This window comes from Mauremys mutica, chromosome 16 (assembly GCF_020497125.1).
Source record: "Mauremys mutica isolate MM-2020 ecotype Southern chromosome 16, ASM2049712v1, whole genome shotgun sequence".
Lineage (NCBI taxonomy): Eukaryota > Metazoa > Chordata > Testudines > Geoemydidae > Mauremys > Mauremys mutica.
The window spans coordinates 27641528-27654104 of NC_059087.1; positions in this window are offsets into that span (position 1 = coordinate 27641528).

A 12577-nucleotide genomic window follows, 5' to 3' on the forward strand; every position below is an offset into this window, starting at 1 on the left:
TTAATCTGCCGCTGCTTTACGCTGTTCTAATTCCATGGACTTCAGAGGACTAATTTTAAGGAGGAGGGATAGCTCTGTGGTTTGAGCATTGGCCTGCTCAACACAAGGTTATGAATTCAATGCTTGAGGGGGCCATTTAGGGAACTGGGGTAAAAATCTGTCGGGAGATTGGTCCTGCTTTGAGCAGGGGGTTGGACTAGATACCTCCTGAGGTCCCTTCCAACCCTAATCTCCTATGATTTACTCTAGTGTAGATAAGACCAGTATCTGGCTACGGGACTGTTCCAAATTCAATGTATTTTCTAATGGATTAAAACAGGCATTCAGTGACTTGCTTTCAGTGCAAGAAATAAAACTGAGTCAGACTCTTGCTGTGAGTCGCTGCAGGTCTAATATTGCTGAGCAGCCAACGGGAAATACCTTGGTGAATTCCCATCTCCGGAAAGGTCAAACCTCTGCAGAAAGGAGGTTGCATCTTAAAGGGCATCTGGGAAATATTTCAGAGCGAGGAAGTGAACATCAGATTTTCCCAGGTTGTTTTTATTGCGAGGGGCCCCTGTGGCATTCCATCAATTCTGAGAATCTGTCAGGCGGAGCTCTGAGCTGGGGCATCCTGGGGAAAAAGCAGGCCGCCGGTGCCGGCTGTGCATGGCTGCGGGCAGAGGGAAGAATTCCGAAGCAGTGAGAGACTAGAAAAGAACAAGTGTAAAGGTTTCTACAGGAGCAAGGCTGGGATGATAGCTGAGGAATAGATGTAAAAAGTCTTTTTCCAGGCTGGTTCCCTGGGCTGGTAGGTTGTTTACAGAGTCTGGATTTCAAAATGCCTGGAAGAGAATCAGTTCTATTTCAGACCCACGCAAATGATTTCAATGCCTCATGCTGAAGACAATTCCCAGGAAAGCAGAGGGAAAAAATCAACGGAGGAAAAGTCTCAAGTATGGTGCTTAGAGTCCCCAGCACAGGGAAGCTCGCAGAGCACCTGAGGGACTGAGAGAGAGGAAGCAAACTGCAGGAAGCCACCTGAACGCCCCCCAGCATCTGGGCAGGGCAGTCTGAGCCATGGAGGGCAGGGGCAGAGGCTGTTGAAGGCAAGGGGACAAGTGGAATGAAGGAGGGAGGAAATGATTCGAGCCATAGGAGGAAGTGGGGTGTGGGGACAATACCTAGGTGTGGGGAGAAGTTGGCCCAGCCACAGTAGCTGGAGCGTGCAACTTAAGACAGGCTGGTTTCTGCAGCCCGTGATTGCTCTGAGTCTGGGAGTCGGACAGAGCTCTGCTCCACTCAGGGTACATCTACATTTGAGCTGGGAGGTGGGATGGCCAGCTCACGCAGACATAGCCGCGCGACAGCTGCATGAGCTAGCACCTAAAATGGCAGCGTGGCCTTGGTGGCAGGTGCCCTGACTGCAATCCCTTCCGACCCCTGGATATGTACTCAGGCAGGGCCGGCTCTAGGCACCAGCAAACCAAGCACGTGCTTGGGGTGGCACAGTTTCAGGGGCGGCATTACTGTTATCTTTTTTTTTTTGTTGCTTTCGGCGGCAAAAGCCTAGAGCTGTCCCTGGAAGCAGCAGCGCGTCGTGCACAGGGGGTGCCCTAGGGCAGCTGTGGTTCACGCCGTGGGGGGAGCAGCACCCGCACCTTGTGGCTGGGCCGGGCAGGCTCCAAGCGGGGGACACTCGGGGTGGGAGCTGCCCCGTGGGGCACACGGAGCTGCCCCCCAGCGCTGCAGCCGGGGCTGAGCGAAGTGGCCTGAGCCGCCCAGGGACCGAGGCAGGGCGGCCAGAAGCAGCAGCAGCAGCAGCGGGGCCCAGGTCCTGCTCTCCGGGGCTCCGCTCCCTCTGGGGCTACCCTGCCCCGGCTCCTCAGCCCCCTGCCAGGGTGGTCCCCACGGCTCTGCCCTCCCGGGTCCCGGCCGGTCCTGGAGGTGGGAGCCCCGGCGAAGGGACCCCTGGGCTGAGGCGCGGCCTGGGAGCCCTGCTGCTTACCCCGACCCTGCCAGCACTGGAGCGGGTGGAGTCAGCACTGGTGGCGGGGAGCCCAGTGCTGGGGCGGCAGGGAGTGTGGATGGGGTGGGGGTGAGAGCCCAGTGCTGGGGCGGCAGGGGGTGCGGATGGGGTGGGGGTGAGAGCCCAGCGCTGGGGGGGACAGGGTGTGTGTGTGGGGAGAACCCAGTGCTGGGGCGGCAGGGGGGGGCAGGTGGGAGAGGGCACTGGTGGGGTGGGGGTGAGAGCCCAGGGCTGGGGTGGGGGACAGACAAAATTTTTTTTGCTTGGGGAGGCAAAACACTAGAGCCGGCCCTGCTCAGGTGCCTCGTCTGAGCAGCCTCTCACATTCGTAGGTGCTTCTGGGTCTGTCCGCGCGAGCTGGGAATCCCACCTCCCTGCACAAACGTGGACTGATCATCTGTGTTCGGCTCTGATTCGTCAGCATTGCCTAACGTGAGTCTCTGCAACTGCTTCCAGGTAGCTCTTGCCAGAGTCTCTGAAGGGGACGGTTTCCTACACGGCACACACTGATAGAGACTAATAAATGGACAGCTCCTCACCCCTTGCTACCAGCCAGGCTCCCTGCCACTCCCATTCCTCGTCTCCTGCCCCACCTCCCTTCCTGTTTCCCCATCATCCAGTTCTGCCTCTCCTTCCTTTGCCCAGCCCCGCTTCCCTTCCTGTTCCCTCTTGCCCAGCTCCTCCTCTCCTCCCATCCCCTCTTCCCATGTTGGTGCTTACAGATCATCACCCCTGAATCTTCTCTTGGGCTCCTTTCTCTCTCCCTCCAAGGCCAGTTCTCCAGACTGATTTCTGAACCATTCCCAATTTGTCAATGTCCTTTCTGAAGCGTGGACACAAGACCTGGACACAGTATCCGGTTATGCCCTCCCCAGGGCCTTATACCGAGGCAATCTCACCTCCCTACTGGTCCTGGATAGTCCCCTGCTAGTAGGTATATGGATTGTGTTAGCCCTCTTAGCCAAATCATGGCACTGGGAGCTCATGTTCAGCGGGTTTGCATCATCACCCCTAATCCTTTTCTGAATCCCTGCTTTCCAGAATACAGTCAGCCCCCATCCTGTCCCACACACCCCTAGTGTGACCCACATCCTTCATTCCTAGATATGTGACCTTGTGTCTGGATGTACTAATACACACGCTGTTCAAGTGAGAACAACTTACCAAGTGTTCCAAACTGCTCTATATTTGACCTGCCTGTATCATTATCATGCTACCGAAGTTGGTGTCATTAGCAAATTTTACTAGCAGTAGTTTTTAGGGCTGTCAATTAATCACAGTTAACTTACGTGATTAACTCAAAAAATTAATCACAATTCAAAAAATTAATCATGATTAATCACAGTTTTAATCGCACTGTTAAACAATTGAATATCAATTGAAATTTATTAAATATTTTTGGATGTTTTTCTACACTTTCTACACAAACGTATTGAAAGTGTACACTGCTCACTTATATTATTTTTATTACAAATATTTGCACTGTAAAAATGCTAAACAAAAGAAATAGGATTTTTCAGTTCACCTCATACAAGTACTGAAGTGCAACCACTTTATCATGAAAATGTAACTTACAAATGTAGATTTTTTTGTTACATAACTCCACTCAAAAAGAAAACAATGTAAAACTTTAGAGCCTACAAGTCCACTCAGTCCTACTTCTTGTTCAGCTAATCACGAAGACAAACAAGTTTGTTTATATTTATGGAAGCAAATGCTGCCCACTTCTTATTTACAATGTCACCAGAAAGTGAGAACAGGCTTTCTCATGGCACTTTGTAGCCAGCATCGCATGGTATTTACGTGCCAGATATGCTAAACATTCGTATGCCCCTTCATGTTTCAGCTGCCATTCCAGAGGACATGCTTCCATGTTGATGATGCTCGTTAAAAAATTAATGCATTAATTAAATTTGCGACTGAACTTCTTGGGGGAGAATTGTATGTCTCCTGGTCTGTTTTACTCACATTCTGCCATATATATCATGTTATAGCAGTCTCAGATGATGTCTCAGCACATGTTGTTTGTTTTAAGAACACGTTTGCTACATATTTGACAAAATGCAAAGAAGGTACCAATGTGAGATTTCTAAGGATAGCTACAGCACTCAACCCAAGGTTTAAGAATCTGAAGTGCCTTCCAAAATCTGAGAGGGACGAGGTGTGGAGCATGCGTTCGGAAGTCTTTAAAGAGCAATACTCTGATGCAGAAACTACAGAACCCGAACCACCAAAAAAGAAAATCAACCTTCTGCTGGTGGCATCTGACTCAGATTATAAAAATGAACATGTGTCGGTCTGCACCACTTTGGATTGTTATCGAGCAGAATCTGTCATCAGCCTGGACACATGTCCTCTGGAATGATGGATTAAGCATGAAGAGACATATGAATCTTTAGTGCATCTGGCATGTAAATATCTTGCGACACCGGCTGCAACAGTGCTATGTGAACACCTTTTCTCACATTCAGGTAACATTGTAAACAAGAAGCAGGCAGCATTATCGCCTTCAAATGAAAACAAACTTGTTTGTTTGAGCAACTGCTTGAATAAGAAATAGGACTGAGTGGACTTGTAGGCTCTAAAGTTTTACTTCTTTTTTTTTGAGTGCAGTTATATTTTGTACCTAATTCTACCTTTTAAAGTTCAACTTTCATGACAAAGAGATTGCATTACAGTACTTGTATTAGGTGAATTGAAATATACTATTTTTTTTCAGCGCAAATATTTGTAAAAACAATAAATATAAAGTGAGCATTGTGCACTTTGTATTCTGTACTGTAATTGAAATCAATATATTTGAAAATCAATATACATCAATATATTAGAAAACATCAAAATATTTAAATAAATGGCATTCTATTATTATTTAGCAGTGTGATTAATCGCTCAATTAATCACAATTGACTTTTTTAATCATGAGATTAATCACGATACATTTTTTTAATAGTTTGACAGTCCTACTAGTGTTAGATTTTCTTCCAGAGGAGTGATAAAAATATTGAATAGTGTAAAGCCAGAACCAGATCCCTTTGAAACCTCACTTGAAACACCCCCCATTGGTAGATGATTCCCCATGAACTTTGACATTTGTCAGGTAGCCGGGTCCTAATCCAGTTTTTAATATGAATGGCATTGATTTTGTACTGTGATATTTTTATTAGAATATCATGTGGGACTTAGTCAAATACCTTTCAGAAGTCCAAATCTGTTATCTCTACACCTCTTTATCAGGCAAATTTGCAATTTTATCAAAAAAACAATATCAAGTTTTTGGACAAAAACCAAAAAACCCCAAAACAAAACCAAAAAATCCAATAACAAAACAAAAAACAAACCAAAAAACCCAAAACAATACCTCAATCATGTTGATTACTTAATCTGCCATCCTTCTTTTTTACTGCTTGCGTCCAGCATCAGCCTTTCCTTGATTGTCCTTGCGATCAATGTCAAACAATGCGGCTATAGGCACCTGGATCACCCCATGTACCCTTTTAAAATATTAGCACAACTCTAGCTTTTCTTACACTCCTCTGGGCCTTCCCCACTACTCCGAGAGTTGTTCAATATTAACATAAATGGTTCACAAAAAGAACAGGAGTACTTGTGGCACCCAGGAGCGGTGCCAGGGTTTTTGGCGCCCTAGGCGGGGGTCCTTCCGCGCTCCTGGTCGTTGGCGGCAATTCTGCGGCGGGGGGGGGGTCCTTCCGCGCTCCCGGTCTTTGGGGCACTTCGGCGGTGGGTCCCGGAACGAGTGAAAGACCCGCCGCAGAACTGCCGCCGAAGACCCGGAGTGTGGAAGGCCCCCCCGCTGCCGAATTGCTGCCGAGGGCAGCAAAATGCCGCCCCCCCCAAATCCTGGTGCCCTAGGCGACCGCCTAGGTCACCTAAATGGAAGTGCCGGCCCTGGTGGCACCTTAGAGACTAACAAATTTATTTCGGCATAAGCTTTCGTGGGCTACAGCTCACTTCTTCGGATGCATAGAATGGAACACACAGACAGGAGATCTTTATACATACAGAGAACATAAAAAGGTGGAAGTACGCATAAATGGTTCAGAAAGCTTCTTGTCCAATTCTCTTAAAACTCTTGGCTGCAAGTGAACAGTCCTGAAGATTTAAAAATATTTAACTTTTAGCAGTTGCAGATATTTATTCTTTGTTGTTAGGCCACCCCTAGTATTCGAACACAGAACCCTTGATACATAAGGAAAGGCTATACCCCAAAGCCACTGTTAATCAGTCTTCTTATTTTGTAATCCCGCAGGTTTGAAGAATTCAATGGGTTCCTTTGTCAGGACAGACATTTGGTCTCCAGATAGCTCAGTGCTCCTTTTTTAAATGGCCGCATACACACCCAGAATCCTTTGCCAGTTACTCAGGGAACCTCTTTGATATACTGCAGAACTGACAAGCACTCCAGGATGTGTTTTGGACTGAATCTGGTAGAGGAACTGCAAACAGTGAATCCAAAGAAGAAGGAACATAGAGTAAAAAAGCTAGTCTGGTTGTGACCGGCCTGCTGCCTGGCTCCATTTAACAGAGCAGGAGCAGGCACTAAAATCCAATGAACTCTGCTCGGGGGGAGAGCTGGAAAGCAAGAGGCAGCTACAAACAGGTCCCAGCAGGGCAGGGAGACAGAAAACCAAATGCTGGCTGCCTGGCTACAGAAAAATGGCAAATTCGATGGCCCCAGAATGGCAGCATCCTCAAGGTTCCGATGGAGATGAATGGGCCAGTTCATCCCCTTTAGAGCTATTGTTTCAGGCTCTTTGCAGATTCAGGCAGGCATCAGTTAAACAAATTTCCTGTTCACGAGGTTATCTCAATGATCATAAGGGCTGGGAACAATTCTTTTTAAGTAGCTGGGTAAGAAAGGGAGAAAAGGGAAGGTGCTGGCAACCCTCTTAAAAACTGTTTGTGAGGATATGGCCAGGGGAAGCAGGACTCAAGACAGCAAAACCCAAGCTGCCTGGTGGAGGGAGAGCTACCTCCCTTTCCCCGTGATCCTTTTCTTCTGCTGGATTGGAGGGCACTGCTTCCCCATGGACAGCTCCCATCTCAGGCTCTGTGGTGAGAGCTGAGGGGAGAGGAAAGCCCCCAGACACTCCTGCTGGTCTCCGTAACAATGGTTCTTTCCCCAAATGAAAAGCCTTTATAGCAACCCCGGCATGGCTGTTTCCATCTCTTCCCTTACTTCCAACCATCCAGCATCCAGGGACTCCTGTAAAAAAACTAAACAGGGTACAAGTGAGCATAAAAGCCAGCCTGCTCAAATCCCAGTCTCCGAGAAGCCGGGCCAGCTCCTACCTTTCTTCCACCGTTGCTGTGCCCAGGAGGCCAAGCCGTTTGTTTTCAAAGGGAGAAGCCGGCTCCCAGGAGCCCTCTATAGTTCAGTAACAATGAGCAGTGGTGTTCTCTGGACACTGCTTGGGTGTTTAAAGGCCTCTCGGTGCATTGAGGAGGAACGTACGCCCTGGTAGAGCTCCCTGCTGGAATAACGGGGAAGGGACCCGTGCGGTCAGCGTGTAACGCTCTGACATGGCGTGTCAGATGGGCGCTGCCGGAGCGGACACGCAGCACTGTCTGACTCTGTGTGTTGTTATAAATACTGGGCCAGGCCTGGTGCGGCCAGGAGTCGGTGCAGCGTTAGTCAGTTAGCGATTGCAAGGCGGAGGTCGATTCATTGAAAGCCGGCTTTACCCTTGAGAACTCGGCTGTTACGTATTGATCACTGTAGTGTCTGATGCATCTAAAAATATACTCTTAATTACCGAGCCTCAGGAAGATGAGACAGCTCCCCGGGCAACCCCATCGATTCCTCAGCCTGCTGCGGATGCAGTAAAGCCCCTTTTGTTACAGAGCAGCTTTGATGTCCGGTTCAGAGCCAGCTCCTTTCACAGCAGCTGGACCCCCGCCTTACAGGTTGAGGGGAGTCGATGGAGGGTTTGGCAGGCCACGGCTGGCAGCGGGACTGCAACACTCTCTCATGTTGAAGTCTCACTTTCACTTTCTTTCTATTTACTGGAGAGGAAGTAACACCGAGGAACCCTGCAACATTTTCCCAATGGCAAACAAATTAAAAAGTCAGAGAAAGTACTTTCCCGCCTTCTCTTTTTAAAATTATCACCCCTTTTTCCACTGGAAGGAAGGAGCCGTTGTTTTCTCCCCACTTTATCTCATTTTTTTTACTCCTCTCCTCCCAGGGGGAAAAAAGGGCAGGAAAAATGAAACTGCACAAGAAAGTGGGATTGTCCCTAGGAAAATGAAAGGAGTTTGAAATCTGGCCTGTTGTACAGAAGGGTCCTGCTGGCTTTACAATCTAAGGCTCTCTGAATCATTTCCAAATGAAACAAAAAATCAGCTCAATATTTTCGTGACTAACAGAACTTTTTGCAAATCTTTGTAAATGACACCACGCTCTTTTCATGTGTCCCCACATTCGTGGAAAAGACGGGACGTTTTGCCCAGCTGATGGAGCAGGAGCTGGGGTTAGCAGGGTCATGCCGAGCTGGCCAAACCAAAGGGATGTGATGGGCCATTCTTCTTCCACCCCCAGAGCCCTTTTCTGTGAAATGCCGCAGGAACTCGTCCTCCTTGATCTCCGCATATGTGCAGCCAGCAGTGAGGCCAACCCTTGCGGTTCTGTTGCAACTTTATGATGTGTGTGTGTGGGGGGGGGGGGTGTATTTCTGATCTCCTGAAAACATGATGGAAGGCGCTAACTCACAAATTCTCCCTTATAAAATGGCTGCCGGCTCCCGTTCCTGTCAATGGCGCTGAGTGAACAAGACGCTGCCTTTCCCCTAGAGTCCGCTGGCAGGGGGAAGGGAGGCTGCCCTGAATAAAGTTGACTGCCACCTCCCCTTGTTTTCAGTGAGATTGAAGCCAGGCCTAGAGACAACATGGCTGCCAGTTTATGGGTCAGGGGCTGGACTGGACACAGGGACTGGGAGGGGCAGCAAAGATAGAAAATGAGGGGGAGCAGGCACTGGCAGGAGCAGGAGGAAGATTTAGGGGCTGCTGCGGAATGGGTGCAGGGGGATGTGGGAGCAGGGGGGAAGCCGAGGGGGGCAGGAGGATGTGGGGGCAGGGGGAGGCTGAGGGGGTGCAGAGGACACTGATGGGGCAGGAAATAGCAGGACGGTTGGCAGCTCCCCCAGCCGGGTGGCAATGGTGGGGAAGGGGAGCCCCCTCCAAGCAGCCAGGGGAAGGCCATGTGGCCATGTTGCCAGCTCTCATGAGCTGATAGTGAGTCACAGGATGTTGGCACTGCGGGAGGTGCTGTCACAATGACGCAGGTAGGTCCTCCAATCCCGTGATTGTCAGGGCTGGGCACATGGGCAAAGCTGTGTGCAACGGACACAGGGCTGAGGGCACAGACCTGCCCTGCCACTGAGCCCTGCCGTCAAGTATGGCCCTGGAGAGGGTCCGGGGGCAGCCGGAGGGGCGAGCTGGGAAAGGGGTGTTGTCGGGACCAGGGAAGAAGAGAAGCCCTGTGTAGGGGGTGGTGCTGTCCGGTGCCAGGGGGAGAAGTCCCAGGGCAGAAGGAGGCAGAGACATGGTTGCCTTGGGGTCAGGACAGATCCAGGAAGCGGAAGGCAGGTCCCCCACCTTGGGTGAATGGAGTCTCCATCCAAGTAGCCAAGAAGAGCGCGGGCGCGTCCGTGCAGATTACAGGTCGACTTTTCAACCTGACTTTCTCACTCACACACTGGCGGAGGCTAGAGGGGAGTTAACAAGTCAAAAGACCGACAAAAGCCTGGTTGGATTTCTTTAAAAATCTCATGATATTTTGGGCCAATCGCACGATTGGGGAGGGTCTGACACATGATTTTTGATCTCTTAAGGCTGGCAAAACTGAGTCTCCATCTCATCACAGGCATGAAGTGTTATCTGCCAGGTGGCTGCCTGAGACGCAGCAGCACCTGCCTGGGAAGCTGCTAGTTGAAGGAAACCCCAGGTAAGTCCGAGGGGATGTTGGTGGGGAGGGGGAGCGCTTAGCATGACTTCCCATCACAGCCATGTCACCCTCTGTCGAGGGCTTCTGCCCACAGAGCCTCCTGTCTGCCCATTGGCTTGGGAGTTCTCCCATACTCCTCACTGATGCAGGACACCCAAGAGTTTGCAGCTAGAGAAAGGCTTTACCTGGGTGGCAGACTTAGCCCCACCCTGTTGGACTCAGACCTGGCCACAGTAATCCAGAGACCACGGAGGCAATGTCATATCTTTTATTGGACCAACTCTTGTTGGCGAAAGAGACAAGCTTCCGAGCTCCCACAGAGCTCTTCTTTAGGTGTAATCTCCAGGGACAAACATAGCAAACAACACCATAATCGATGCATTCGTGACTTCCTGACCTGACTGGTGAGACATGTGCAGCTGGGGATGAAATTCCCAACCTTAAAATGGCTCCAGTCGTTCACAACGCTGCAGCCTGCCTCCTTAGCAACAGTTGCTGCTGAGCACACAACACAGTGGTGCTCTGCTTCCTACACTGGCTTCCAAGTGAATACGGAGCCAAGTTCAAGGCTCATCTGGTTGTCAAAGCCCTCTGTGAAAACAGCCCAAGCTACCTATGGGATCACTGCACCCTCCATGACCGTGGCCACGGGCAGCTGAGTACCATTGGAACAATGGGATTGTGAGACACAAGGGTGAGGCCTGGGGTGGGGCAGGGGGTGGCAGAGGTCTCCCAAAAGCTGAGTCCTGGCTTGGAACTCACAACAGAGCATGCATGAGGTTCTCATGTCACATCACCCTGCTTCAGCTCCCCTTTCCCACACTAACCTCACATTCAGACAAGGAAAGGATGATGGAGGGTAGGACAAATGTTGCCTCGGGTGGGTAAATGCCATAAAGAAACAGTGGCTTGAATGAAAAGTGACTGTGGCTGCTGGAAACCTGTGGCAGCCTGAAAGGCTGCTGTGCCTGGCTTTGTTCCTAGCAAGCATTTCCAATAGCAGTGTGCAAGCCATCAATCATCTGACAGATGAGCCTGGCACGGTTTTCTATCTCCATCTGCCTCTGCCCATGCTCCATGTACTCTGTCTCCAGATCTCCTCTATCTGCAACCCCGAGCTCTCATTTTTCTTCTGCAGTCTGTAGCATTATTATTGCATCCAAAAAACCCTGCATTAAAGAAACATTAAGGTTGAAAAGACAAACAGTCAAAAGTTAGGCAATGTCAGAGCTAAGGTTGCCTGTGCAACCTTAATTCAGCTCATCTGTGCATATGCGTTATGGTACAATCTTTGGTTACCTGAGAACACGGGACCCTGCCTCATTCAATGCACAGGATGGACATTGCTCACTAAATGGGCAGCTATTCAATATTTCATTTTATCCTCCACATGCAACGTGTGGCCCTAGATCTGATTGACTGCACATCATCCAAACTCAGCACTGAATACAGAATTGCTAATTGCTCATGGGCATTTCATGGTAGTATCTGAGCACTTCACAGATATTAGAACATAGAACATAAGAACGGCCATACCGGGTCCATCTAACCCAGTGTCCTGTCTTCTGACGGTGACCAAGGCCAGATGCTTCAGAGGGAATGAACAGAACAGGGAATTATCAAGTGATCCATCCCCTGTCACCCATTCCCAGCTCCTGGCAAACAGCAGCTAGGGACACCATCCCTGCCCATCCTGGCTAATAGCCATTAACATTAATTAACTTATTTTCTCAACACCCCAGTGAGGGGAGGGGATGCCATTATCCCCATTTTACAGACGGAGAACTGAGACACATGAAAGATTAAGGCCAAAATAGTCAAATGTTTTCTAACTTTGGTTACCCAGATTAAGATGCCTAGGGCCTGATTTTGCAACGTACTTAGCATTTTTATAGCACTTTCTATGTTGAAAGCACAGCTCCCATTGACTTCAGCTGAGTGCTCAGTGTCAAGCTGTCCTGCAGTGACTCAAGAGCGTGAGTACCAACCTCAGGGCAGATCACTGAGAACCAGGTCACAAAACCCCAAATTTGTTGTGAATTCTATATTTAAATTTCACTGACCAATTATCAAGTGTAAACTCCTTAGGCAATATAACAGCCTTAACATGGAGTCACAGACAGTCCTCCTTGGTTACTCTGATCTGACTTGCCACTCAGGTAAGCCTGCCTGTGTGATGGCTGGTCTATATACCATAAATCATAGCAAAATTCAGGGTACTTCCTGTCCCAAAGGACTAGTCACTTCCCCCATGTTAATTGCACTTTAGCGCTCACACCAAAAACAACACTTGTAGCCAATCCTATAATAAACTATAGATTTATTAATAGGAAAAGGATATAAGGGAGTTATTTACAAGGTTAAAGCAGGTAAAGATACATACAGAAATGAGTTACAATCTTAAGTTTGAAATGGTAACAGAAGCTTCCATAATAATCAAGCTCTGTACATCTTTTAGGGCTAACACAAACTAAGCACTGGGGATCTTTTGCTTATGCTTAGTAATCTCTTCCCCCCAGAATCCAAGCAGCATAAAGATACAGTTCCTGCTTGTTAGGGCTTTTTATTCCATTCTCCCCTTGTGCTTTGGGCTGCAAACTCAGCGG